Consider the following 27,917-nt stretch of genomic DNA (forward strand, 5'->3'; position numbering starts at 1 on the left):
GCTGGCTGCACACTGCTGCTTCCCAATGGCGACTGGCATTGGGGTGGCATCTGCTTCCCACCACCTCTGCCCCATTTCAGGCCTTCAGGCCTTAAGCTGAGAATCCCCCTGGGAGCTTCTGCTCCATCCTCAGACGGTCTACTGGAGGACTCTGCTTCTCTTCGCAGACTGAGGCTGCCCCCGCTGTGTCCGGGTTGCTTGCTTGTTGGATCTTCCCCCTATCTATCTGTTTGATGCCTACTTACTCTTAGCAAACTATTGCCATGCCACACGGACCCTGGCAGGAGGATAGCACTTGTGTCAGTCCGGTCCTACCTCAGTGGCATTGCCAACTTCTTCTGAGTCCACTTGTCCTAAGAGCAGGCTTTGGTGTTGTGACAGCACCATTCACCAGGTCCCCTGGTCTCAAGAGGAGAACTCCAGCTGCAGCTGGAAAAGTGGACAGGAATGATCAGGCTAGAATAGAACAGGACAATAGAGCCCCCCCCCAGGTGATAAAGTAGACATTTGGAAATAGTGGCAGGGTGAAATGAGAAGTTCCACAATGCTAACATTACATAATGTAACTTATTTCTAGCTCCCACTTGGAGTCACTCTCTCTGCATCCTATCTACCCCTTCTGTCTTGGCTTGTCTAGCATTCCCAGGCTCAGGATTTCCTTTACTGTCACCTCAGAGGGACTGAAGGCCAGCTTCCTGCTCCCAGTCTCTTTCCAGTAGAGAAGGACTCTCATTGGTCAGAGGCAGGTTGCATGTCTTCTTTGGATATAAGCTGAAGTTGCCTGCACTACCTGAGAAATCCTGGCATGGGCAGCTCCTGGCCAGAAGAGCAGATGGCAGACCTGTGTTCAGTAGGAAGAAATGTGGCTGTACAAGGGACGCAGTGGGAGACAATGTAATGTCCCCCGTTTAGTAAGTCCATGAGGGTTTAGGCGAGAAAGGGCTGGAACTAGCCTGGAACAGGAAGGAGAGCCAAGAGGAGGGCCCATGGGAAGAGCAAGAGGTTCCTCTCCTGGGAGCTTCTGAGCTTCTCAGGAGGAAGGTACCAAGGACAGCCCTGGAGAGCATGGCGGCAGGGGGAGGGGGGTGTCTGAGGAATGTACAGCTGCTTGCTGGCCATTTGCTCCCCTCTAGTGTGAGAAGCATGGAAGGGTGGGAGCCAGGGGTCCCAGCTGCGCATGCCCAGAGGTGGTGGGCTGAATGCTGAAGGAGTGACTCTGCCTGTATGTGAACTCACAGGTGTCCCCGGACTGTCTCTAGCCTCAGTTTCTCCGCCAGTAAAAAGGGAGGCTAGAGCTGAGCAAGTTCAGGCTCTATGTCCTCCCAGAGCCCACCCCCTTTCCTCCCTTGGCCCCAGAATCCAGGAATGCGCCCCAGGCCTCAGCCTTTCTTGACTGAGGGGAGCCCCGGGCAGAGTGGCTGGGGTCCCGGCACCCCCTCCTCCCCTCTGCAAAGCACATGCAGATGTGAGGCTGTCGGGCGCAATCAGGGCTCAGGTGAGGAATGGGGCCTGGCAGCCCTGGGCTTGTACTCGTTTGCCGGAGTGCAATTTCCCCGTAATTACACTTCCTAGCTTTTCGGCATCTGTGAAAGATCACCCTGGGACACAGAGGAGCCGGGCGTGCTGGCAGAAGGACAGGCCTTCGCTCCAAATCACTCTCCACTGGTGGAGAGAACCCACTCGCCCTGAACCTGATCTGGCATGTACAGTGTCTCCAAGAGACAGGCCCAGTGTGCCCCATAGAGCTGGTCATTCTGAGCCTCTGCACTCCATCGTTGCCAGTCTCTATCTTCAGGGGCTGTCATGATACCCATTGCACTGTCACCTATCTGGATTCCTTCAAGGTGACCTTACAGAGTCGCCCACCATACTGTTGTCCCTCCAACTCCCCACAACCACTCTGGTTTTGTCTCTATGTCATTACCCACTCATGGGTCCTTGCTGGTCACCATAGCCACAGGTGACACTCACACACAGCCAGCGCACTTCTTTTGTTAGCCCTGACCACACTGACATGTGCTCCATGTCCTACCCCACTCCACGTCCAGAATATGTATGTCTTCTGCTCTGCACTTGGGGTTCACAGACATCCTGCTAGGCAGACTCTAGGGGTACCTCTCCCAGAATCTCAGATAAAGATTTGCTTTAATAAACCCATCTAGAGGACAAGAGGGCAGAGAGCTTATATCCAAGGGAACTTTGGGGAAGAAATTCTGGGGATCTTGGAAAACCATCAGAAACGTGGACAGGCCCCGAGCGTGAAGCGGTACCCAAGAGTTAGTGAGTTCACAGCGCAGCTCATGCAGATCTCAGAGTGGGAGGGGTCCTGTGACTTTAATCTCCTCCTCAGGACCCATACTGCCAGTGCTGGGAAAATAGACTGTAAGCCAGGATGGGCAATTCCTTTCTGATGGAAACCATAGCCCTGGTGAGCCGTGCTATGGACCATCCTCAATGGGGCCAATCCCCTCCTGAAAGTCTGGAAGAAACATCATTGCTTCCAAGATTTCAAGATCGAGAATCTGGAAGGAGCCTGGAAGTAAGGTATGGCATCAGGCAAACTTTTCATCTGGTCTAGAGGCAGCTATGAGACACGTGTGCCTTGTCCTAAGCCCATAGCAGACATCACTAATCAATCATGGCACCAAGAGGTTAAGTTACTTGGCAAAGGTCATAGAGCTAGTTAATGAGAGGCACCAACTTTTGAATTTGGACAGTCTGTAGTCAGAGTCCTTGGTCATAGGCACGTAGGCAGCTCTACCTCACACTAGCTCCAACCCCTCTCTCAGAGGTCGGCATGAGCAGCCTATACAGGAGGTGTTTTGAAGAATACAAGAGGCAAAGAAATCAGAGAAGGGGGATGGGTGCAGATACAAATTCAAAGCCAAGCTCTGTGTCTCATTGGATGTGGGCTTGGTTTGTGATTAAACCTTTTGGAGCCCCTGTTTCAACCATTATAGAGATGAACAGAACTCTTATACGAAGGTGTGCCAAACGTGTGGCTCAGGAAGCATGCATGGCTTGCTGTATTGTCTTGCATAATGTTACTTACATTAGTCCAAAGGCACAAGCAAGCCAAATGCTCATCCACAAATGGTCCGTCTTCACAGTCACCTTGACTGGACTCAGAGTCACCAAGGAGATACATTCCGAGGGTATTTCTGCAGATGGAATATTATTCGGCCTTGAAGAGGAAATAAATTCTGAAATTTTTCACATATATGAAGGAGCCTTAAGTACATTATTCCAAGCAGTAGCAGGAAGTGAGAGGCCTGAATTAGCACCACCTCCTGGAAACACTGGTGATCTTGGTGAGCCCCTGGCCACACCCCAGAAAGCCAGGTTTGTTGTTGTTGTTGTTGGTGGTGGTGGTGGTGGTGGTGTTGGTGTGGCTAACCTATGCAGAGGAACAGAGTGTGGGATGTACCTTTAGTTCTGCTGAGTCAAGAAGAGTCAGAGACAGAAAACCAGTTGTAGCTTTGGACACAGGAAGATGCAGCCACAGCGGTGCAGTGTTGAGGATCTCAAAGTCATGCAGGCCCTCTTATTCAAGGACATCATTGTTTCTGTCTCTCGGTGTGGGGTCCTGGGGGTTAAATGGAACCTTCTTAGGTGATGTCCTGGATAGAATGGATTCTCCATTTCACAGCAGGTTTTTGAAAGGGCTTGCCTCCTCCCTGGCTTTGTGGGGTAAACATTTTGGCTTGGTCAGCTGTTAGCATGTGTGTATACACAGACACACACACACAGACAGACACACACAGACACACAGGCAGACAGACACACAGACACAGACAGACACTGACAGACATACACAGGCACACAGACAGACACACACACACACACAGACAGACACAGACACACACAGACACACAGACAGACACAGACAGACACACACACAGACAGACAGACAGACACAGACACACAGACAGACACACACACAGACAGACACACAGACAGACAGACAGACAGACAGACACACACACAGACACAGACACACACACACATACACACAGACACACACACACACACACACACACACACACACACACACACACACACACACACACTCTTTGTTACTTCTGTGAGCTCCTGAGGACAGGTGTTGTCTTATGACCTCTCTGTGTCACCCTTGGAGAGGGAGGACATGTGTCATTTCTAGCCTCACACTGCAGAAACCTGAGTGACTTGTCTATTGCAGAGCTAGGGCGACCCCTCCTGTGACCCCGAATCAGCCCCTCTTCCTGTCCACACACAGGGCTCCCTGAAGTATTTCAATAGAGGAGGAGAGGGTGGGTTTCTCCCTTGTCTTTCTTCCTTTCTCTGTCCTCTGAGCATGGGAGTCGTACCCAGGACACAGGGCTTCATGGAATAAGAGGTGTCCAGATGGCAGGAGAGTCACCCCTCAGAATATCTGTCTGGTCACTGCCCTCCTGAAAGCTTCAGGGTGGCTCTAAGACACAGGATGAACAAAGGCACACAGCTTACTAGCACCACTGGTGGGGGGGGGGGGATGGTGGACAGGTATCCTCAGCTAAGGGCATTACAGTGGATAAACTCAGAGGTTGGGCTCAGGAATGAAATCTGATAATAATGGCTATGGAACCCAGGTTGCCATGGCACCCCTTCTTCCCAGACCTTAGCATCTCAGCCTTGCAGTGGTGCATGCTGGGTATGCTGGCACCTCAGGGCCACTGCAGTCATGGGTGCCACTAAGTTGCTTCTCCAGAATTTGATCACAGCAAAGAGAATGAACACAGCTGCTTATGCAGGGCCATGCCCTGCCTCCTAATACCTGGGAGTCCCCTGGAGGAAGGTCTTTCCTTTCTGAGCCTCAGCTTGCACATCTGTGAAATGGGCGACTTAGACTTCAGACTCTTCAAGGCTCTCACATCCTGCCTCCTTTATCTTGCACCAAGGGAGTAGAGGGTACACTAGTTTTAAATAAATATGTAACTCGAGGTCACAGAACCCCTCACTGTGTATCCCTACTGGGCAATGAGGGAAGGCAGAGGTGTGACTAGAAGTGGCAGACTCACGTTGTGAAAAGCAGTCGGAAGAAGCCATGCAGGGAAATGGGCTGAGAGTCAGGAGGAGCAAAGGAGAAGGATAGTCTCCGAGAGTGACCTGACTCCACCAGCTTCACCTGCAGCTTCACCAACTCTGTCGATTGGCCCCTCTGCACTTCCCACCAATACCCACACCGTACTTGCCCAGGAGCCACCGTTGTGCCATACTTAGCCCTCAGGTTTCTCAAGTTAGGCTCAGAGGTCTTGGGCGGGGACTCTGGAGCCCTCGGCCCATGGACACAGGATGTCTCCTCTAGCAAGCATGTCACTTTGGTCCATGGTTTCCTGTGAATGAAGAGGTTCAGCATACTTTGATCCAGGCCTGGTTCTGTAGGAGGCCTCTAAGAAGCGCCAGGGAAAGGACTTCCCAGTACCCTAGACTCAGAGCTGTAGAGAGAAGCAAACAACCCCAAACTCTGGAGGAGTCAGCTTGTCTGCTGTCTCTGCTGCTGACCAACCTGAGCCCAGTCATTGCCCAGGCTGGGCTTGGAGGCGCCTGGGAAAGCCTGCCTGGAAGCAATCCCCACAGCCAGTTCCCTGAAGGTGAGAGCTGGGCCTGCTAATGCTCTTGAAATGAGCTTCCTCCTCGATTCCTTCCAGGGATCAAGTTGGGAGGCAAATGTGGGAGGGAAACCAGCTGTGAGCTCTTGGCTCTAGCGTGGGAGAGCGCAACTCTGTCCCCACTATCCTGTGGTCCACTGGATGCAGAGTCTCTGGAGACAGGCTCTGCTCACTGGCCCTGGCTGTGTGAGTGACCAGGCACTTTCTCTTTCTGATCCTTTGTCCTCCTGCTGCTGAGAGGGGGACACTGAAAAGTCCCCCCTTCCCACATTGATGGAAATGTCTGCTTTGGTCCTGTCTCCTACACCCTGGCTCAGCATTTGTGACTACCTCCCCATCACACCCAATGATAAGAAACCCTTCAGCCTTTGAATATTTGTCTTCAAAGCTATGACCTTGATGGCTGGCTGAGTGTCAGACCACAGAGGTAGTGGTGAAGAAGAAGGGTGTGACAGGAGATAAAGAGATCCCTGCAAGCCCCCAAACATTTGTACCGAAGCCCCAAGCTCTATATGATGTTCTACCATAGCGAGGTCACCATGTGAGGAAGCTGTATGGAGGGGCCTTGTCAAGATGCTAGGCCAGTTCCAGAAGGAGCAGAGATCTCTGACTAGCTCCCACCCACCGCTGGCACTTCTACTAACTTCGTGGAGCATCTACACCAAAGTGACCTACAAAGTCCTTCCTTGATTTCTGAGCCAGGGGAACCTAAACATAGAGAGCCAATTTCTGGTGTTGGGGAGATTTTCTACAGGGGGACACCACAGCGGGTGACTGTGAGGGTGCCTCTGCTCCAGCTGTGATGAGATTTTGTCCATTGCTCAGGACCATGCTCTGAACTTTGCTAGGCCGACCCTCGAGTGCTGATGCTTCTGTGTGAATGTTTCAACCCCAGGCTTCCCTGCACTCTCCATTCTGGCTGGGCTGAGCCAATAGGGAGCACTATGAGAAAAGTAGGGGCAGAGGATAGAGAGAGTGGGATGGAGCCACCTCTCCCCTTCCCCTCAATGTCTCCTTTGCCAGGCCACAGCCTCTCAGCTGAGCTCCTCAATCAAGGGCTAAAGGTCTAGCCATGGCCCTCCCTGTATGCTTAGGCCCCAGCAGGCCCAGGTGGGTAACACCCTCTGCCCACACCTTTTGCTTGTTGGGTGCTTTTCCCTTGACAATGACCTCATTTGGATGGCTCTATTAATTCTCCTCTGGTCACGTTAACCACCTCTGTGTAGATGTGTATATGCGTGTATGTGCACACGTGCATGTGTGCATGGGAATGTATTCTGTTTCCTGTGCGTGAGGACACAGATTTTACATCTCATGGTTTCAGACTGTTAGAAACCACGCATTCAAACACATGGTTTGCCACTTGCTGGGAGTCTTCCTGTTCTAGCTGCTAACCATGTAGTGGTCAGCAGTGGAGGATGGTATCCAGGCTCAGAAGGCCTTGTGTGGCATGTGTACGAAGGAGGGGGTGCTAGTGCAGGATAGCAGTGGTAGATGATTAGTAATCAACACATGACATCACTTATGGAAGAGGTGGCTCAGCTATTGGGAATTCTTCCCACTCTTGCACAGGACTGGAGTTTAGTTCCTTGCATGCACATTGGGTGGCCCACAGCTGCCTGTAACTCTGACTCCAGGGGACTGGACACCTTCTCTGGCCTCCACAAGCACTGTGTACAAGTACGACATTGACACAGACACACACATATACCCATGAAATAAAAACATTAAGAAAATCTCGTTTTGGCCGGGCAGTGGTGGCACATGCCTTTAATCCGCACTTGGGAGGCAGAGGCAGGCAGATTTCTGAGTTCGAGGCCAGCCTGTTCTACAGAGTGAGTTTCAGGACAGCCAGGGCTACACAGAGAAACCCTGTCTCGAAAAACAAAAAACAAAAAAGAAAAGAAAAAAGAAAATCTCGTTTTAAAAACCCTGTGTTTTTTGTTGTTGTTGTTGTTGTTGTTGGTTTTTCGAGACAGGGTTTCTCTGTATAGCCCTGGCTGTCCTGGAACTCACTTTGTAAACCAGGCTGGCCTCAAACTCAGAAATCTGCCTGCCTCTGCCTCCCAAGTGCTGGGATTAAAGGCGTGCGCCACCACGCCCGGCTAAAAACCCTGTTTTAGATAGCAGTGAGTCTGGAAGCAGGGAGGAGGTCACGATGGGAGATCATCCGGTGCTGGAAGAGTGGTCCTCAGATCCACGTGCACGATGGGAACATCACAGAGCCTTCACAATCACTTACAAATGGATCTGCTAGAAGAACAGGTCAGGAATTAAAACCCTTGGTCATCTCCTGGAGTCAACGTCTGAAAGGCCCCCAGAGGTAGGACCTGCAAGGTGTACTAACAGGGATGGAAACAAGACTATGGAAGACATCTTGGAGCCACACTCACCCCTCCTCGTGGCCTTGAGCAGCCACAATCAACTGAGGTTCTGCTTACCTTGGGAAGATGCAGGGAGAAGCCAGGAAGTGACAAAGAATAGTGGTGCCCGGCCAGGAGCCATCTGAGCCCAGATCTGGCTTCTGCCCTCAGAGGAATAGTTCTCAGGACTCCAGCCTGTGGCCTATGCCACCCCCACACAGGGCACACACAATACAGCTACTTGTTTGAGACCCCAGTGAAGCCAGGGCCTTCCTTGTCCTAGAACCAACCAGTCTATGCAAGGAACTGAGTTACTTTCCTGGTGGGGGGGGGGGGGAAGTGGGGGGTGTGAGTCGCTCCCAACGAGGCTGGCCACAGCCCTCCGCAGGCAGCTCCCTTAGTCCTTCCTGGAGTTCTCTAACATCTTCTCCCATTCACACCCCCCACTCATTCCTCTCTGGGGCTTCATATCCTAGAGTATCACGGCCAGTGAAGACATCTGACTAAACAGCCGTGTCCAGTTCAATGGGGCCCCTAAGCATGCTGGGTAAGTGATGGGGAGTCACAGTACCTTATGTAGTCAGACTAGCTGTGGCTCTTGAAGATCTCAAAGTCCTGTGAAATCCAGGCATCAGCCATGTTGTCCCCTCCTCTCCTTGCCTGGTACAGTGGTGGAACCTGGCCCCATTTTTGGACACTCTCCTGCCTTTTTCTACTGGCTAGTAGAGGAAGGTACAAGGGCAGTGGAGAGGGACTTCATTCTGTCATTACTGCTTAGAGTGAGCATCTCTCTCTCTCTCTCTCTCTCTCTCTCTCTCTCTCTCTGTGTGTGTGTGTGTGTGTGTGTGTGTGTGTGTGTGTACATGTAAGTATGGGCACACACACCTGTTTGAGGACATGCAAAGATGACAAAGGAGGACACTGAGTGTCCTGGTCTCTCCCTCTCTGCCTCTTTCCTTTGGGACAGGGTAGATCAAGGCTGGTAGTCAGCCCTAGCGACTCTGAGGTCTCACCTGGCTTTCTACATGGGTCCTCACCCTTGCATAGCAAGTGCTCTTAGCCACCAAGCCGTCATCTCTCCAGCTGTCAGTGCTGTTCCCATGGCTTCCAGAGTTTTCTCGCTTCTTGCTTGCATTTTTCTTTGGTTTCTTTCAGGCTGTGCTGTCCCAGCAGAGCCTCCTCCTTGATGTTGAAGAGCCTCCTTTTGACCACTCCCCCTGGTGACCTGGCCTCCAGCTGGCCACAGTCTCGGACAAAGGCTCCTCTTAGCATCTAGCCATGACCTGCGCTCCTCAGCATCTTGGCAGTCCCTGCCTTTATCAGATTAGCATCCACCCGACATCTGAAAATCACAAGGCCCTACAGGAAAGCAGTCCTAGGCTTTTTGGCAGCACCTATCCACAAGGGAATGGGACAGGGTGACAGGTAGGGATGGGATGAGTGGCTGAGTTGGAGGAGCGCTTGCCTAGCATGTGATTGACCTATAGCATGGCCTAAAGCAGCCTTGGCAATGCCTGTGGGCGCTCCCGGCATGGAGTCCAAGCAAGATGACCAGAAGTTCAAAACCATTCTCAGCAGCACAGCGAGTTTGATGCCAGCCTTGACTGGATGAGGCCCTGTCCTCAAAAACTAAAATGTCTTCAAAAAGAGAATTCATGGGTACAATTTGAAGGTATCCATACATGTAGCTTGGAAGGGATTTGAGGATCAGCTCTCAAGAAGGTCTGCAGCCTTTGGGGGCCCTCACAATAGACTCCCAAGCCACAGATAAAATTTCACAATGGTTTTTGACATACGGTCATTAAAAATCTTTTAAAATGAAATTTTAAATAGTTACTTTAATTCTTTATCTTAGCTCTTTAATAATGTTTTCTTTAGCCAAGATATTTTGAGTGTCAGTTGACATATACTCAGTACAGAAATGATTAGAGCCAAGAAGATGGCTTAGTCAATAGCTCTTTCACAAGCATGAAGGTCTAAGTTCAAATCCCAAGAAAGCACATAAAAAGCCAGATGCGCTGGCTGACACTGGAAGAGTGAAGCAGAAATGAAATCCGGAAACTCATCGTGAGGCCGGCCAGCCCAAGCATATCAAGGCGCTTCAGAAGCTGTGAGACACCCTGACTCAGAAAATAAAGGCGCAGAGAGACGCTAGCTTAAAAGAAATAAGAACCCTGTCTCAAAAAAAAATAAAGTGGAGAGCAATTGGGGATAACATCTGGACTACACACACATACACACACACATACACACACACACACACACACACACACACACACACACACACACACACACACAGGAGCGCGCTCGCACGCGTACACACACTCAGACATTCACACATATACACACTCACTCACAAAAACTCACACACATACTCACACTCACACATGCCCACTCACAAATACACACATACTCACATACACTCACACACACTCACACACATACATGCACACACACACATACCATGGAGATTAGTCAAGACTTATCTTTTACTTTCTCTTTTTCATATTTAGTTTTCTTGGCATCTGGTGTAGGTTTCATGGTTTCAGCTCAGCTCAGTTGGACCAGCCACATTTCAAGTCCTCTTTAGGCACATGTGGTTACTGGCTGCCATAGTTAAAGTGACCAGCTTCCTTGATTTGTCCCAAACTGATAGTTCCATGTCCTAGGAGCCTATGTTTCCTCAGGAAACATCAGGGAGAGGGATGGAGACAAATCTAGTCCGTCTCCCCAGGGAAGTTCCCATAGCTTTGGGCTTAGGGGAGGATTGGTGCCTTTCAGGCTCTTAGCTCAAGAACCCTTGATCCACACACAAAGGCTTCTGTTTGACCAAAGGAGAAAGTCTGACTTGACAAGGACCTCCCAAGACCACATGGGGACTGTTCAATGAGAGCTGTGGACAGAACAGGCAACCTGTTCCAGGATGCTTGATTCCAGTCCCTGAGGGCATGCAGAACAGCACAGAGTTCTTAAGTAGAGGCAGCCCTGGAAGGGTTGGGATAAGCAGGTATTCTCGCAGCACACAGGGCCATGAGCTGCCCCACTGAAGCAGCAGAGAGAACAGTAATGCCACAGAGAGTCACACACCACCCATGGACATCCAGTGGTTCCACACTGTCTTTGATCCCCATGGGAAGGACATGCTCTTTGGGAGTTCTTGTCATATTCTCCAACCAGTCAGGAGGAAGTCTTGGTGTGGAGTAGGCATGACTGACAGCATGCTCACAGGAGTCTCATTTGACCAGAGGAGAATCTATCTTGGACTCAGGAAAATCAATCTTTGGATTTACTTTTTGCTTAAAAAAAAAAAAAAAAAAAAAAAAAAAAGATTACAGCTTCACCGGAAGTTGTAAAAACAGCTGGAATAAACTTCCTGCATGTGTCCTTCACTCAGTACTTCTTATGTGGCACTCAGAGCATTGTGTCAAAGGCAGGAAGCTGACACTGGTGTGACGTGTGTGTGTGTGTGTGTGTGTGTGTGTGTGTGTTTGTGTTATTGTACACATGTCTTCAGACACAGGGCCCTGTTGCCACCACAATGATTACAACCTATCCCAGGTTTTAGTGACACCCCTTTTTTGTATCAGATTTTAGTGACACCCTTTTTATTTCCCTCATGTTCATCTTAACGGCTGTCTACTCACAATGTGGCCAAATCTACCTTTCTACTTACAATGATGTGACAGTTCCCTTTCAGGTCCTGACACAGAAAAGAAGCACAGTGAATGGATCTGAGCAGCTGTGCCATAAGTGACATGCAGACGATCCTTGGATCCAGCAGAGCCTTTGCCAGTCCCACACACATGGTGCTGGGCAGGGGAAACCAACAGAGTCCAAAGTATGGTTCACTTAATCCTCTCGACAAGCCTCCGGGGCAATCCTACTATTATCTTCACTTTGCATCTAGGGATGTGGGACATAGTTAGAGTTTGGAAGCATCCATCTGGACCGTTTTCGTGCATACACCCCTGTCCCTAGTTTGTAAACACAAGGGCAGACTGTACTGAGCATATCATTTAATGAGCTTTGAAAAAAAGATCCATATTTGGCTGAGGAGATGGCTCTGCAGGAAAGGACCAGAATATAGATCCCCAGGTCCCACGCAGAAGTCAAAGTGTGGCACGTGTGGCAGCCCTCCTGTGATCCCAGGGCTAGGGAGGCTGAGTCAGGGGGCCTTGGAGCAAGCTAGCTATGCAGACCAGCCAAAACCTGGAACTCCAGGTCAGTAGAAACCCTGTCTTGACATACAAGGCAGAAGGTGTTCAAGGAAGACACTCTACATGGCCTCCGGTCTTCACATACGCTGGCATGCACATGTGGATCCATACACATGCAAGTGTGTGTGTGTGTGTGTGTGTGTGTGTGTGTGTAAGGCTGAAAAGGTGGCTCAGTGCTTAAGGGCTCTGGCTGTTCTTCCAAAGGCCCCAGGTTTGATTCCCAGCACCCGGATAGGCTGACAACTATCTGTAACTCCAGTTTGCAAGTAGATAGCAGTAAAGATTAATATTAAATACCTTTTTTTTTCTGGCTCCCGAGGTCACTGCACACATCCCTTGAAGGCAAGCACTCTGTACACATAAACTAAATCAGCCTCAAAAGTTTTAATTTAAAAAACATGTATACATACGATTCATGCCACACACATATGCGGGAAAAAAATCCATGTCTGACTAAAAACGAAACCTCCAGACTAGAATCCTCAAGGCCGTGCTGCCTTTTGGGGCCTTCACAGCTGTGGGGATGGATGTCAGGGTGCCCAGACAGTCACTGATTCCCCTCTCAGTCAGCAGAGGTAGAGGTAGTCATGCCTGCCTTGGCCAGTGGGCAGGCAAAGGATCATGGCTGGAACCCCAGGCTCGGTACTTGCTCAGGACTGCCTCTGTTCTAAGAGCACTCTGATGCTAGCTGAGGACTTCCTGCTAATTATCTTAACAGACTGAATCCCGGAAGTGTTAGGCTGGTAGGGACTGAGGGACAGAGGGACAGAGGGACAGAGGCCAGAGGAGCAGGAAGGGTTCAACGTCACTGTCCAAGTTAGTACAGAGGCAGCTCCTAGCCAGTTGGGGACAGAGGGTTGTGTCACCTGTGTCCTCCAGGGCAGAGCCCTACATGATTTCAAGTAAATGGGTAGTCCCTGTGTGTTGCATGACGCTCTCTCTCCTGACAGCAGAGGACACCTTTTCACAAAGTAGTGGCTGTGAAATCCTGGCCTGTGCAGAGGGCACACAGATACCCATTCCATGGCATGTGCCAAGGGACACTTAGATACCCATTCCATGGGCTATCTTGAGTGCTTGAGACTCTGATTTTAAGCAATTCCTCCCCTCTTACTGGCCCTAGGCATGCTCTTGGGTGCCCCCATGCCTTTGCAGTTGTCTATGAAGGGTGCTTTGACCCATGGCTTCCAGCTATAGCATCCTCTCCCGTGCTGGCTGCACAGTGCCCCCTGGCTGAGAGTTTTGGCATTGGTCAGATGCTTACCCCCTTGACTTCCTTGGGACCATTTACCTGGGATGGGCCAAGGGGGTGCCTGGGTCCACGCACAGCCTGTCCCCAGCACCCACCAGGCTTAGCCTGGGAGAATGGATTAGTGTCCATTACCACAGCAGGCTCCATAAAAGGCTTATGGGGTGTTGCTGAGTTTACAAGCTCATTCTTGGAAAGCTGCCAGACTTGGGGTGGCCACAGACCCTCTGGAAAAAGGACAAAAAGGAATTTTCCTTCTGCCCCACAGCACACAGCCATCAGTTCCGTGGGAGCCATCACAGTGTGGTTGGAAGAACAATAGGCTGTCAATCTGACAGCCTGGATCAAGTGGGCACACCAATGTGCTAAAGTATAGGATCTCCTGGAGTCTCTTCACTCTTGCCTGGGCTGTCCACTCGCCTCCTGCATGAGGTTGGGTGGGTAACCCAAGCTTGACCTTCCACATTGCAAAACTACCAATGAGCAGGATATCTAGAACAAAGGGGTCTCTGCTCACAAAGAGAAAAGACTCTTCTAATACGTCTGGGAAGGGAGGTGCCTCCACTCGCTATCCCCATCCCTGGCTGGGCTCCTCAGCTCAAGAATGTGGCCTCACAGGCAACAGGCTGCAAGGGAAGACAGAGATCCTGGCGTGTCCCAAGAGTCTCAGGCCTATCTGGCACCTAGCCAGGGTGGGTTCCTGGATACCCTCACCCATTCCAGTTCTGGTTTGTGTCTGCTGAGAGGGTCCTGGCTTGCATAGGCAGCTGGCTCTGCTCCCTGCACCAGGCTGGGGCCCCAAGAATGTCCCGTGTGATACTTGATCTTCAGGGCTCTTTGCCCTGTCGGCTTCCAAACCTGGATTGTCTGTGTCAGGCCCTTGTGAAGTGATCAAACACAGCTCTGGAGTTCTGGAGCGTCTGGAGAGTGTGAAGCCTGCCTGGGCGTTTCTCTTACCATCCGTAGATCCTGCAGCTGGGGGAGGGGAGGAGGGACCACTTCCCAGGCATTTGCTAAGCAAGTCAGTGAATCTTGTTGACAAAAGATCAGAAAAACAGTCTGCGTCGTCGTGGTACCCAAGAGACAATGGCAACAGGGATTGGGCCTCTGGATGGAGGTGCAGCCAGGACCACAGGGACCGGGACCCATGGCAGTAGGTTCCCAGAATGAATGAGAACTATCCAGCCATCCACAATCCTAGTAACCTGCACTGTGCTGAGTTCTTGACTCTAATTTCCAGCTTCACATCACAGGGCTCCCATTCTATGAGGGGAGAAGCTGGGGTGTAGGCTAGCTGACCAGCCCAAAGCTGAATAGCTGGAGAAAAGGGACTGGAGTCAGACTTAATGACAGCATGGAGAAGTTTTAGGAGAACACTCCCATTTTCCTGGTTGTTGAGACCAGGAGGACAGAGAGAAGCCAACCCTCTCCCCTTTCCATTTTTTTCTTTCCCACATAGGTCAGCATGTGTGACTCTCATCTACCCAGATGTCTCAGGGCTTCTCTCTGCCTCTCTTCACCCCAGATTCTCATAGATGCTACCTGGGTAAGACCAATTATATGCAAATCCAAAAAGGGGAAAAAAGGGACTACATTAGCTTTTTGAAACTATACAAAAAAACTAATAATCACGTTCAAGAGCATCCTTGGGCCAGTGCTGTGACGCAGGTTTGGGATTGCAGCTACTCCAGAGCTAAGACAGAAGAATCACACGTTTGAATCCAACCTGGGGCACATAACAAGTTCAAGGCCAGCCCGGACGACTTAGTGAGACGTGTCTTCAAAAAGAAATGGATGGGAGAGGCTGGGGTCTAGTTTAGTGATAGTGAATTTGCTTAGGATCCAGGAGGCCATGGGTTCTATCCCCAGTAGGGCAAAATGAGGAGGAAGGAAGAAGAAAATAAAAGAAGGGAGAGGAAGGGATTTGGGGAGAGAGAGGAAAGGGGTGGGGGAGAAACCAGGTGAGGGAGGAGAGGAGCCAGGCCCCAAGGAAGGGCCTGGATTCAGGGCTGGTTGAGCTTGGAAGGAACCCAGCTAGCAGGTGTCTAGTAGAAGGACCTTCATAACTGGAGCCTCTTGTTGCTTCGGAGCCCTACCTCCCATGTCCAGAAGTTATTCAGAGACAACTCAGGAAGCCTCTTGACTCCAGAGACCACCAACTTCTGGGTTTCCCAGAAAGCCCAGTGCTGCCCAAGGAGGAAGTTGTGATGTGGCTGGGCCAGGCTCTGTCCTCAGGCCTGGGGGACAGGTCATTCCTCCTCTGAATACCTAGCTGCTGTATCTTTAAGATTCAAAAGCCCGTTGTTAAATACAGCCACTGCTAACATTTAAATTATATGCACATACAACTAAGTCAATTATATTGAAAATGAAGACTGCAGACAGAGTTTATGCTCCCTTGGTGTTTTTTCCCTTGAGGCCACTCTCTCTGCTACTGAGCCTGGACATGGCAGCCTTACTCTGAGCAAGTCCATGTCTCCCAACCCCCGGGGGTTTTAGTTCTCATCTCAAGACCTTGACATTTGGCGGTAGAGGCAATATTCACATCCTGGGAGTCAGTCAACAACGAGGAGCAAGCCTGTCCCCTTCTGAAACCAGTTGACACTCAGTGGGTCGGGTGGGGGGGGGTGCAGAGTGCCAGAGCCCACCCTGCTAGAGGGGTTCCAGGTTGTTCCACCCTCCAGTGATTTATGTCTATCCTAGACACTTGGGACCTGTTCTAGAATAGGGAGGGAGGAGCCTCCTGAATGGATGGTGACCCAATGTTCCCCTTACAGCCTGGGGGAAGCTCCTCCCTCCATTGTCTACCCACCCTCTCAGCTCCTCAGAGGCTCCTCCAAGACAGAGCTGCTGGGAGGGACATTGAGGTCAGAGCCTTGAAGGGCTGCCCATGTGCCTGCCGGTGGCTTCTATTCGAGTGCCCAGGGATCTTGGGGCTTCCTCATGCCCAAGTCTCCAAATCCACCAGGGAGCAGCTTGATTATGGTAAATGATGTCTACTTGCTTTGATTCCTAGTTCAGACCCTGGGGCCACCACTCTGTCCCCATAAATTAAAGGCTGCTTGTATTCAGGGGGGATTAAGCAATACTGTGAAGGCCTGGGAACACTGGAACCTTCAATGAGAATGGCCAAAGTGGGCCTCCCAGATGTAGCCATGGGGTGTGTCTGCATCCACACCAAGGCGAGGCTCCCTGGATGGTGTCACGCAACTCTGAGGACCAGGTGACAGCATGTCTGCTCAAAAGCTACACGGTATTTAAAATAGATTTTATTTTATTTATTTTAAATACATTTTTCATTTAAAGTACAAAATAAAAATAAATATATACAACGTGTGTGTGTGTGTGTGTGTGTGTGTGTGTGTATTTTTCCATCATAGTAGGCTTTTTCTTCCTTACCATTAACTTTTGGTTGTGCTGTTCCTTCTGCCTGGAACAGGCTGTATACACCTCTCAGATGTCTCCCAGGCTGAGGGAGCTCCAAATATCACATTTTAAGGTCCAGCTCAGGTTCCAGCAGACCAGCACTAGCAATGTCTAATGGCTCCAGAACTCATTGAATCCTACAAGTAAATTTTAAAAGGGGGCGGAGGGCTGGAGAGATGACTCAGTGGTTAGGAACACTTGTTGCTCTTGCAGAGGAGCCCAGTTTGGTTCCCTGCACCTGCCTGGTGGGTCACGGCTTTCCAAAGTTAGTAACTCCAGTTCCAGGAGATCCAGTGCCCTCTCCTGACCTCCGAGGGCACCAGGCAGGCATGCAGTGCACTTACATACATGCAAAAGAGATACTCATACGCATAAAATAAATCTTAAAAAACAAAAATCAAAACCCCTGTTCTTTGCTTGTGTTCTAGTCCTTGAGAATAGATGGGAGTCCCTCAAAGCCCCTACTGTGGTGCAGTTTGCTTTGTGGAGACAGGCCCCAAAGCCACAGCATCCTGCTTTACAGGTCAGTAAACTGAGGCTTGGAGAAATAAAGAATGGGCGGCCACATCACTCAGTTGCTGAGACAACACAGACACGGAGGAATGTCCACAAGTCCTATGTGGGGCCCCGTGGGCACCTTTCATGTGAATGTTGACAGAGGCACCTTTCAGATGAGGAACCCCCATGGTTCACGTACCCCAGAATGTTCTCTTCTCCCCCTCTTATCAATCACTGCCTGAAAAATTATGGAGATATATACAGTTCTGTGTGGTAAACACATTCATTGCCATTCCTCAGATAGAGAAACTGAGGGAGTGAAGGTGCCAGCTGCTGTGGCCCCAGAAGGTCCCCAGAAACAGCAGCTAGCTTCTCCTACCTGGTTCGACAAGCTTTAGCTACTTCCTCTCTTCAAGGACAGTAACCTGAATGACCCTGTCCCTGTCCCTGGAGACCATTCTCTGGGCTCCCTCCTGAAGATGATCTACCAAGCAGGGATCAGGAACACAGCTGTTCTGCCCAGGCAACCACAGCCATAAATAGCCCCTCTCTCCCTGTCTCTGAAGGACCCCATATTCTTTCTTTCCAATTCACCCTTCAGCATCCATAAAATATTAGGGAAATAGGCTGAGTATTAGTCAATGACCGGCCAATTTCTTCTGACAACAAGAGCCAGAGGGAGGAAATTGGCACTGGTGATTTCTGCTTAGGCCTGACAACTCTAATTAAATGTCTCTCTTTTTGCGGGGAGTAGGGGCCTGTGACAGCTGGGCCAAGTCAATGAGGCCTCCATGGAGGGATGGCTGGCCCCTGGATAAGGCATGCAGTGTGGGGAGCTCTGGGGTTCATGTGACTCTCAATCTACCCTAAGAGTCAGGATTTCCCATGGCTTCTATGGAGATCTACCCATGTCTCTGGAGAGGGGGCCTGAGGCCAGAGGAGGTACCTCCTGGAACCCAGGCCTGTTGGGAGCTAACCCTACAGATTCCAGTCCTGGGAGGGCCACTACTCCACCCCACCTATGATGACCATGAGCTGTGAGTAGCTTTTACTAAAGTGACCAGGAGAGGGTCAAAGTTTTGGAAAACTTGAAACACAAGCCCCAAGGTCTCATCCACTTCGGCTTTGGCTCAGACGACTCCAGACACCCCAGATTCTGCCAGGCGCTGACAAAACAAAGAAGACATGGGTCTCATTGACCAGCACAAGCATCCTTGCTGCATCTAACGGGAACCCTTGACAATCCCAAAGAAATGTCAGTAGTAAAAGTGGACAGTTAATCTTGGCCAAGCTCAAACATCTCTACAGGGTTCACTGGAAAGACCAATGACATCAGGTCTCCAGTCAGAACTTAGGCTGATGCCAGTCACCAGCTAGCCCCAGGTGGAGTCACATGCCTGGGCACTCCAGTCTGCTGCATGGATTTGAGATGACAGAAGGTTCTAGAACTTGGAATGGTAATGGCATGAAGAAGAACCTCAAAGGCCAAGCATTGAATGACTTCCACGTGCTAACCTTTGACTCTAGGAGTACAGTCACATTTGGATCCCTCCCCACAAGTCTCATGCAGGGCACAGAGTTGTCCCTTTGCCTGCTTGACATCAGTGTTTTCTTTTCATCCTGTGGGCCTGGGGATCAAACTCAGGTCATTAGGCTTGGAGGCAAGCACCTTTACCACTGAGCCACCTTGTTAGCCCAAGTCCCCCTTTTTTGAGCAGTGAAGGTAAATGACCTCACCAAGGGTATACTGTGGACAAATGGCAGAGCTTAAACTCAAGGCCAGTTCCATCTGTCTTCCCAGCTGATCATAGCAACCTGTGATCTCAGGCCACTGTTCTGGCATGCTGGAAAACCCTGGACCGTGGCTTCTCCAGCTCTGTTCTGATGAATGGAGCCCTGGTGATCCTAGGGTGGGTAGACCAATCTATGGCTTGGTCTGATCTGCCTTGGCATCCCTGCCTTCATACATGGGCTGGGACTTTGTCATCCTGAGTGGACAGTGAGCAGGCACAACCCCCAAGTCCAGATGCTGGCCAGGAGGCTCCCATAGACCCAACATGAGAGCAACTAGGGAAACCATCTCTCAAGGACTGCTCTGCTCCAGCCATGGGCACCTGTGAGGCAACCCTGGGAAGAGCCCTACTGTGAGCTCACTCAGGCTTCAGTGGCATTCTCCAAAACTTCTCAAGTCCTTGGGTTGGGGACAGTCCTAAGAGAGGGGAAGTTAGCTATTAACCATATTCTCCTCTTACAGGTCACCTGCATTGGTTTACAAGCTCAGTGTCCCCATGTGATATGGGGATACTTTGTCCCCTCCGGGAGAGCATGTCTTGTAGTTCCAGTGACAGGCTGGTGAGAACCCTCTGTGCCTCTTGGCATTCCTGATAAGCTGCATAAAACAAGTGTAAGTCATCTTTTCATTTATAATGTAAGCACACAGGTTTCTTATATCCCAAAGCACATATGCTTTAGAGGCCAGCAGTCCTGCCTGGCTTGCATCCTGTGTGCCCTGGCTTTCTCTGTGTATCTTAGGCTCTAGCTTCAGTTTCTTTTTCTATAAAGCAGGCTCAATAAGTGCTCTTTTACAGTCTTGTTCTGATTCAGCAAAGTAATGATTTATGTAATCTGTTTGTTTTCTAAGACAAGGTCTTACTATGTACCCCTGGCTGTCCTGGAACTCACTGTGTAGACCAGCAGGTTGGCCTCAAACTCAAAGAGATCTGCCTGCCTCTGCCTCTTGAGTGCTGGGATTAAAGGCACATGCCACCGTGCCTGGCTCTATATAATCTTTTAAAATACAACCCATGGTTTAATGCAATAGTGTTTCCATGAGATGACTCCTGGAGTACTCTGGGACCTGTTTCTCACCCATTGGCTATCCTCGTTTCTTGGATGAAGCAACAGAAGCTCAGGATGCTAACCTGCTTGCTCTGGTAAGTGGTAGAGCCAGGATTTGAACTCAATGCCCAGACAAGTGACAATGATCCCTGGGGGCTAGAGGCAGTCAGACAGAGAGGAGCCTTCCTCCACAGGGCAGACAGAAATGGAGGGCTCAGACTTTTCCTTGCAGTGCCTCATCCTGTCCCACACTCAACTTCTCCACCCAGGCGTCTTGTGAAGGGGGCCAGAGTGAGCCACATAAAAGATCAGCCCTACCCTGGGAGCTGGCTTTACGCTCAGGGATGCCTTTCCACAGAAATGTGTCAAAAAGTCAGTTTGATCCTGTCAGCTCTGCACGTTCCCACAGCCTGATCCTGTCTGCAGCCTCCCAGTGGCTCAGGAGGCGGGACACCACCCCAATTTTCCATGGGTTCATTGCCCACAAACCAAGGCCAGCCTCCCACCTCCCACAGCTGCCTCCAAGACATCTTCACAGTGGGATGGACTCACGGGGGTCACCAGCCACTCTTCTCATCTCTTCAGAGAGGCTTAAGGGAGAAACACACAGGGGATCAGATATGAATAGTTGCAGGTCTCAGGTCCCCTAACCCACAGTCCTCTGCTCCAGTCTTCTGCCACTCTCTCATGGAAGGCCCCCTCTAGTTCCTCTCAGAGCAAACAGCTGTGAAGGACCAGCAGCTCCAAGAGCATGCTTCCCAAGTAGTCAGAACCCCAGGAGGGCTGTTGGAGGGGAAAGCCCACCACCCTGTTGGTCGGTTCAAAAGGAAGAGGGTTTTGCCCAGAATGGGTCTGCCAAGCTTATTGTGGGTGCAGACACAAAGAGCTGTCAGAGCTTGTGCTCTGGGCAGATGGGGCCAGGGGTAGCAGAGGAAGGAAGGACTGAGAATCATTGCCATGTTGAGCATTTAGCTATCTGCAGCCCGTGTCCTGGTACCTCTCTCCACAGCACTTTGACAGATGCTAAAACGGAAGCTCAGTGGCTTACACCGAGGGGCTTCCACACCTCCAAGGTCTGTGAACATGGACCTCACCACAGCCAGAGCCCCCTTTACCTGGATAGATAAATGGTCCTGTTGAGTGTAGACTCAGACCTGATAGCAGCTTGTGTTCGCAGCAGCAGGAGGGTCTATCCTCATTCTCACAGCGGGCAGGTAGCTGTACATAAGAGGTCTGAGCCCAGCATCCCTTGAGAGTCAGGAAGACCCTGCCAAATCCTAATGGCTGTTGGACACTGGCCTGGTGTTTAAGGTCATTTCTCTTATATTGTGGGGTTTTCACAGAATGGTAAGTTCCTGGAAGCTGAGCACTAAGAGGTGAGGCAAGACCAGGGCCTGGGTCCCCAGTCCTTTGCAGTCCCCTCATTCCTTTGGGTAGAGGTGGCTCTACTCAAACAGTTTCCTTGGAGCCACAGCTGGGAGTCATGTGCTATGGAAGACAATGCTGTGCCAGCACCCCCAGGCTGTTATGTGAGAGGGATGGAACTGTGTTTTAAGGGTCTCCTTATTACAGTGGCTAGACTGTGTCTTCAATTGTCCATGGCTCAGAGGGTCTCATTGTCCTCTGTGATCCTCTGTGATCAATAATTCAGTCGAGAAACATCCCAAGAGCAACCGTGGGCCTTTTCCTCTACTGAGGACCTTGTGTCTATTTGTGACCTGACAGTCCAGGCAGAAAGATGGGCAAGGAACTAAAACAACAGAGCAAGGGAAGATGATTGCAGTGGCAATGACGTTGTAAACAAAACAGGGTAGGCAGGAGGGCCTTTCTGTGACTTGCTGGGTCATGGACGATCTTGCTGGAAGCAGGACAGGTGAGCCCACACCGAGATGACCAGAAGTAGCCAGAGTGATATAGGTGGCAGATGGCAAGTGGATCTGAGGTCTCAAGGGGCACAGAGAAGGAGGAAGGGTTGAAGTAGTGGGGATGGTGCGGTGGGGATGGGGATGAGGTCACAGAGGTGAGCAGACCCTGTGGGGAGTTGCAGGGGTGCCCAAGTGTGGGGATGTACATCGGAGTAGACTGTGCCACGGAGGGCACCTTTTGAACTGGAAACCTTTTGTCTCGCACTCTAGTCCCTAATTTTCAGGTGCTTTGAAGGGCATACCTGCAGGCTTTAGCTCTACTGACACTGGAACTGTCTCCATCGGAGAATCATTGCACATGCGCACTGAGGGCTCTGGAAAGTCAGTGCTCTCCCAGGGACCCATACACACTGGAAGTGCTCTCTACAAAGGCCCTGCAATCCCACACCCCACCTGCTCACTCAATGGTGCTCCATGGTCCCTGAGCAAGAAGATCCAGGCAGCAAACCCTGACAGCCTTTGTCAGTTAGGACGGTGCGGAGCCGTGAGAGCCTCAAATAGTGCAATATTCCAGACAGAGGAAAGGACTGCTCAGATCCATGTCTGTGGTCTCGGGCTCTAGATATAGGATAGGGAATAGGCAGGTAGCCAGCACAAGGATCAGCTAGGCCTTGTACAACATAGCACACAGGTCATTTCCTACTTAGTGTCCTCAGAACCTGTGTTAGGACACTCTGATTATACCCAGCTGCCAGACAAGCAGGACCTGGCTCCCGTCATGTCCTCAGGAGATGCTACCCAGACTGCTGTCCAACAGGGCCATCAGTCTCCTCCTTAAACACCTGCATCATTAGTGGTACCCACCTGGTCTTCATGAAGAATCCAGCAGGATTCACAGTGTGGCTTAAAGAAATATGTACTGATCCACGCACTACCCCATATCCCAGATGCATGCATGCATTTACTGGGACGCCTTAGTTTTAACTACTGTCCTGGACACTGGGGAGGGAGGAGGGTCAGTGACGGCAGCAAGAGACCTCTCGGTGTCTTCTGACGCTCACAACTTTAGGATCCTTTGAAGGAAACACTTGGTGCCCAGAGAACAGAGAAAGGGAACATTTAGCTTAGCTCTGAAGGGAGCTAAGGAAACCATGACTGAGTTGAGAAATGAAAAGAAAGGTATATATGAACAAGGCCCAGAAAAAAAGCCACATGCTGCGGCCTAGGCACACAGCATAGCATGGGCAGAGGTAGCATGTCCTGGGAAGACCTGGTAAGTATGTAGAGATGAGAGGAACTGGTCTTACAGGGTAGTAGGTGTAGTTCAAGCAGCAGCAGGGAGAAGGGATAGAGGTCAGGTCACACAGAAACTCCCAGGCCATGAGGATTTCAGACCCCACCCTCAGAGCCACAAGGAGTTGCCAAGGATCCAAACACAGTACATGAGATGGCCCAATTTATGTCACCACACTGTCATCCTTACAGTTGTGTGCTGAATGGATCTAGGGCAATGGACTCCCTGGAGAGGTCTGAAGAGATGGCTCATTGGCAAAGTGCTTGCTTGATGCATGGACCAGGACCTGGGTTTAATTCCTAATACCTATGCAAAAAGCTGGACACCGTGGTAATCTGTAATTCAATACCGGGGAAGGCAGAGCCTGCAGAATTGATGGGGCTGACTGACTAGCCAGTCTGGCTGAATCTATGTGGCTCAGTCTTAAAAATAAGGTGGAGAGCAATTGAAAAAGACATTTATCTTTGACTTTCAGCCTTTGGATACATGTATACACGTGCGCACGCGCGCACACACACAGACAGAATCCCCACAGAAGAGATCTGGGGGAAAGGAGTCTCCCTTTGCTGCCGTGTGGTTGAACCCCTTCACAAGGCCTTGGACATGATGCAGAGCTCAAGATTGCATGAAAGGTCAGGGAAGTGGAAGTAGGCAGCAGGATTCGAACCCAGGTCTCCCGTACTAAGTCCCAACCTCTCTCCTGGGTGAATACTGCCGCTTCACCCACACTGCAACTGTCATAACAAGATGGAATTTTGTCACGGTCTCCAGTGTACCTGTGGTTGGTTTGGAGGGAGTATCCAAGTGAGAGATGGAGAAAATGCAAAGGGTGACCAAACTTGGTTAAATGTCATGATCCCTCACTGGGCTGAAACCAACTTGGTTTTTCTCCCCTTGTTTTCCAAATTAATTCAACATTCCAAATAAATCCAGAGAGATTTAATTGGGGGCCCTTTCATGTGGATTGAAACTCATAAATTGCAATTTGCTGAGTTGCAGGAAGGCGGGGAATGGCACCCCACCTCCTCCCACTTGGCACCACCCTGGGGGTCTGGAAAAGAGGGGAGACAACTGGGAATTGCTCCCGAGTGGGTTTTGGACTTCCTGTGGCAGACTCAGGGAAGGCTATGGGGGAAGACCCACAGAATGTGGAAGCAGGGAAATGGCCGGAGGTGGCTATTGTACAGGTTACCGGGGAGAAAATGAAATGTTCAACACAGCAGAATCAGGGCTACAGGGATCCTATAGACTCAAGGAGCTGGGGTTGCAAGGACGGTTCTGTCCAGAAAGGTTCCTTCCTGGATGAGCTGTCTGACAACAGACCTTGAAGGGAAATCTTTCCAGGCAAAGACAGCCTTATGGCTGTGTGGGAGAACTTTTCTCTATTGCTGTGGGCCCAATGCTGACAGGAAAGTGAAGGTGAGGTATTTTTAAAAGCAGCTGAAGGACTGCTTCTTGTATCTTTGGTATTGTTAAAGTTTTGAGTTGGCCCTGTTAGGCACATCTGTGCAAACTGACATGGGTACCAGGTGGGACATGTATTTCCTTGCATGACATCTTGCTCCTGAATCTAGAATGAGATGGAAGAAACCTTAGGTGAGTGACATTAAGAGACAAGGAGAGGACAGTGGGGAACACTGCTCTTTATAAGAATGGCACAGGGTGCTGCATCCTGGGGAGATGGGAAGAAACAGTCCTAGTGGGTGCCTGGGGCACGAGCTAGGTAGAAACTCGCTATTGTTGGATATTTTTTTTAGTTCACACCCTGAAGCTCTGTGTGTGATACCTCCCATGTGAGCACACTTGGAGATTAAGTCTCTCAAAGGGGTAATTAAGTTTAAAGGATGCTTTAAGGGAACATCCCTGATACGACAGGACAGATTCCCTCATGATAAAAAGGGACACATGATACTACATAGAGAAAGAGCCCCATGCAGACACACATGAGGCCACCATCTGTAAACCAGAGAGAGAGGCCTTGAACGAAGCCAACAACACTGATACCTTAACTTCCAGGGCGACCTTCTCCTCCTTTGGCCTCAGGCAGGCAGATCAGCAAACTTTAATCATCCCAAATACTAGAACAACTCCCCAACCCTCGTACACGCTGGGTAGAGGAAGTAGCCAGAGACCGACCCTCAGTCAGTCCAGCGAGTTGAGATGGGTCTCCTTGAGCATAGTTTTGTATAGAAACATGTTTCTGTAAATTTAAAGACTTATTTTTTTAAATACTATTTTCTTTGTAATTCTCTCTCTCTCTCTCTCTCTCTCTCTCTCTCTCTCTCTCTCTCTCCCCCCTCTCTCTCTCTGTGTGTGTGTGTGGTCTGCATGTGGGTATATGAATGCTTGTGCAAGTCCCACAGAGGCCAGAAGAGGGCATCACAGTGACTTTACATCCGAGATACATGGTAGCTATTACTTTGCTCAAGAACAGTAAAATTACCATATATAACAACGAGGGCACAAGCACAATTGGCCCTCTTGTCAGGACCGTCAAATTGACAGTCAAGATTTATAGCATGTAAAGCCATCTGCCACCAATCCTGAGGATCTAGTTCATGGGACCCACATAATAGTAAAAAGAACGGATTCCCATAAATTATTCTCTGACCTCCATACATGGGCTGCCATGTACCCAGCCACACACATACAACCAAACATACAAAAGGTAAGGCACAGCAAAAATGTGAATAAATAAATAAATAAATAAATAAATAAGTTGGCTGCTTGGTAAGTCAGCTCAGCAGGTAAATTGCTTGACTTGCAAGCCTAAGGAACCTGTGTTCCATACCTACAACTGATGTAACGGTGGAAAGAGAGACCTGAGCCCTAGAGCTGTCCTTTGACCTTCATGTGGGTGTCATGGAATGTCTCCCTCCCCTGATAATAATAAATAAAATGTGTGTGTGTGTGTGTGTGTGTGTGTGTGTGTGTATATATATATATATATATACACATATATGGTTGAGAGCAGATGAGGAAGGAACCAACATCAAGCTCGCTCTCTCTCTCTCTCTCTCTCTCTCTCTCTCTCACACACACACACACACACACACACACACACACCCTGCACACACAAATGTTTAAAAAGGTTATATCTAATTTAAAACACAAAATTAAAATTGGGGACATTCTACTGATAAATATTTAATTTGGGAAAATATTAGTGAAAAGCATAGAATATAGTGTCAATTAAAGCAGGCCAGAAGGACATCACAATAATGTGTCATTCTGGTTGGGATTTTATCATCTTAACACGAGCTTGAATTATCTGGAGAGAGGAATCTCAGTTGAAGAAATGCCTCCATCAAATTGGCCTGTAGGAAAATCTGTGGAGCTTTGACTTCATTCATGATTGATGTAGGAAGGACCAGCCCACAGTGGGCACTGTTACCCCTCCTAGTTATATAACAGGACAGGCAAGCCAGGAGGAACAGCCAGCAATCAGTGTTCCTTGATGGCCTCTGCTGCAGTCCCTGCCTCCAGCTTCCTGCCCTTCTTGAGTTCCTGGCCTGATTTCCCTCACTGATGGACTATTACCTCAAAGTGTAAGAAGAAATAAACCCTTTTCTCTCCAAGGTGGTAGGCCTGTGGTATTTTATCACAGCAATGAAGCCCAAACTAAGAGTCTTGACTACCATATGATTGGGGGTAAGTAGAGAGATGGTTCCCCGGGTATAGAATTTACTCTGCAAGCTTGAGGACCTGAGTTCGAATCTCCACAACCAGTGTAAAGTCAGTTACAGTAGCATGTCTACAAAGCCAGCACTCCTATGGAGGACGGGAGGTACAGAGGGTATACCTAGAAGCTTACAGGCAGCTGCCTTCCAAGCACAGCAGTGAACAATGAAAAGACACCCTGGCTCAAAACAAGATGGCAGGGGTCTGTGGGATGACTTGGCAGGTAAAGGAGCTTGTTGGTAAGCCTGCGACCTAGCCTGTCGATACGTGTTCAACCTCTGGAACGCACATGGTAGAAGAGAACTGACTCCACAGAGCTATCCTCTGTTCTCCATGCACAGACCGTGGCATGCATACACGTACACAGATGTACACAATCTCTCTCCCCATTCTCCCCATCTGACACCACAATAAATAAATAAGTTAAGAACAAATAAATGAAACACTAAAACAAAGTTGAAGGTGAGGGCTGATTCCCAGGTTGTTTTCTGACTCCACACATGTGCTGTGATACATGTGTGGCTGTGTTCACACACAAGCATGCATATCTGCACACGTCATGCTATATCATACACGTATATACACATATACATGCATTCATACTCACACACATCATGCCATATCATACACGTACATGCACATATATGCACATGCATACTTGCACACATTATGCCACATCATACACATACATGCACATACACATGCATGCATACTCACACACATCATGCCATATCATACATGTACATGCACATACACATGAAAAGAAAGGTTGAGAATTTGAAACAGGAATAAGACCTGTAACTTTAGAGTGAGTGGCTCAGAGATAGTCACACAGGGATGAGGCCTGTGACAAAAG

The 27,917-nt window shown here is 49.8% G+C and overlaps 1 long non-coding RNA gene across 1 annotated transcript; it reads right to left on the reverse strand.

Annotated features, from left to right (window-relative positions):
- Positions 1-764: 764 nt before the first annotated feature.
- On the reverse strand, positions 765-3,579 carry Gm33010. The gene is made up of 3 exons (XR_374802.2): positions 3,428-3,579; positions 3,053-3,161; positions 765-841 (listed from the first exon to the last, which is right to left on the reverse strand). It is a non-coding gene; the product is annotated as a predicted gene, 33010 (long non-coding RNA).
- Between the last annotated feature and the right edge of the window lie 24,338 nt (positions 3,580-27,917).

This window comes from Mus musculus, chromosome 2, assembly GCF_000001635.26.
Source record: "Mus musculus strain C57BL/6J chromosome 2, GRCm38.p6 C57BL/6J".
NCBI classification, from domain to species: Eukaryota; Metazoa; Chordata; class Mammalia; order Rodentia; family Muridae; genus Mus; species Mus musculus.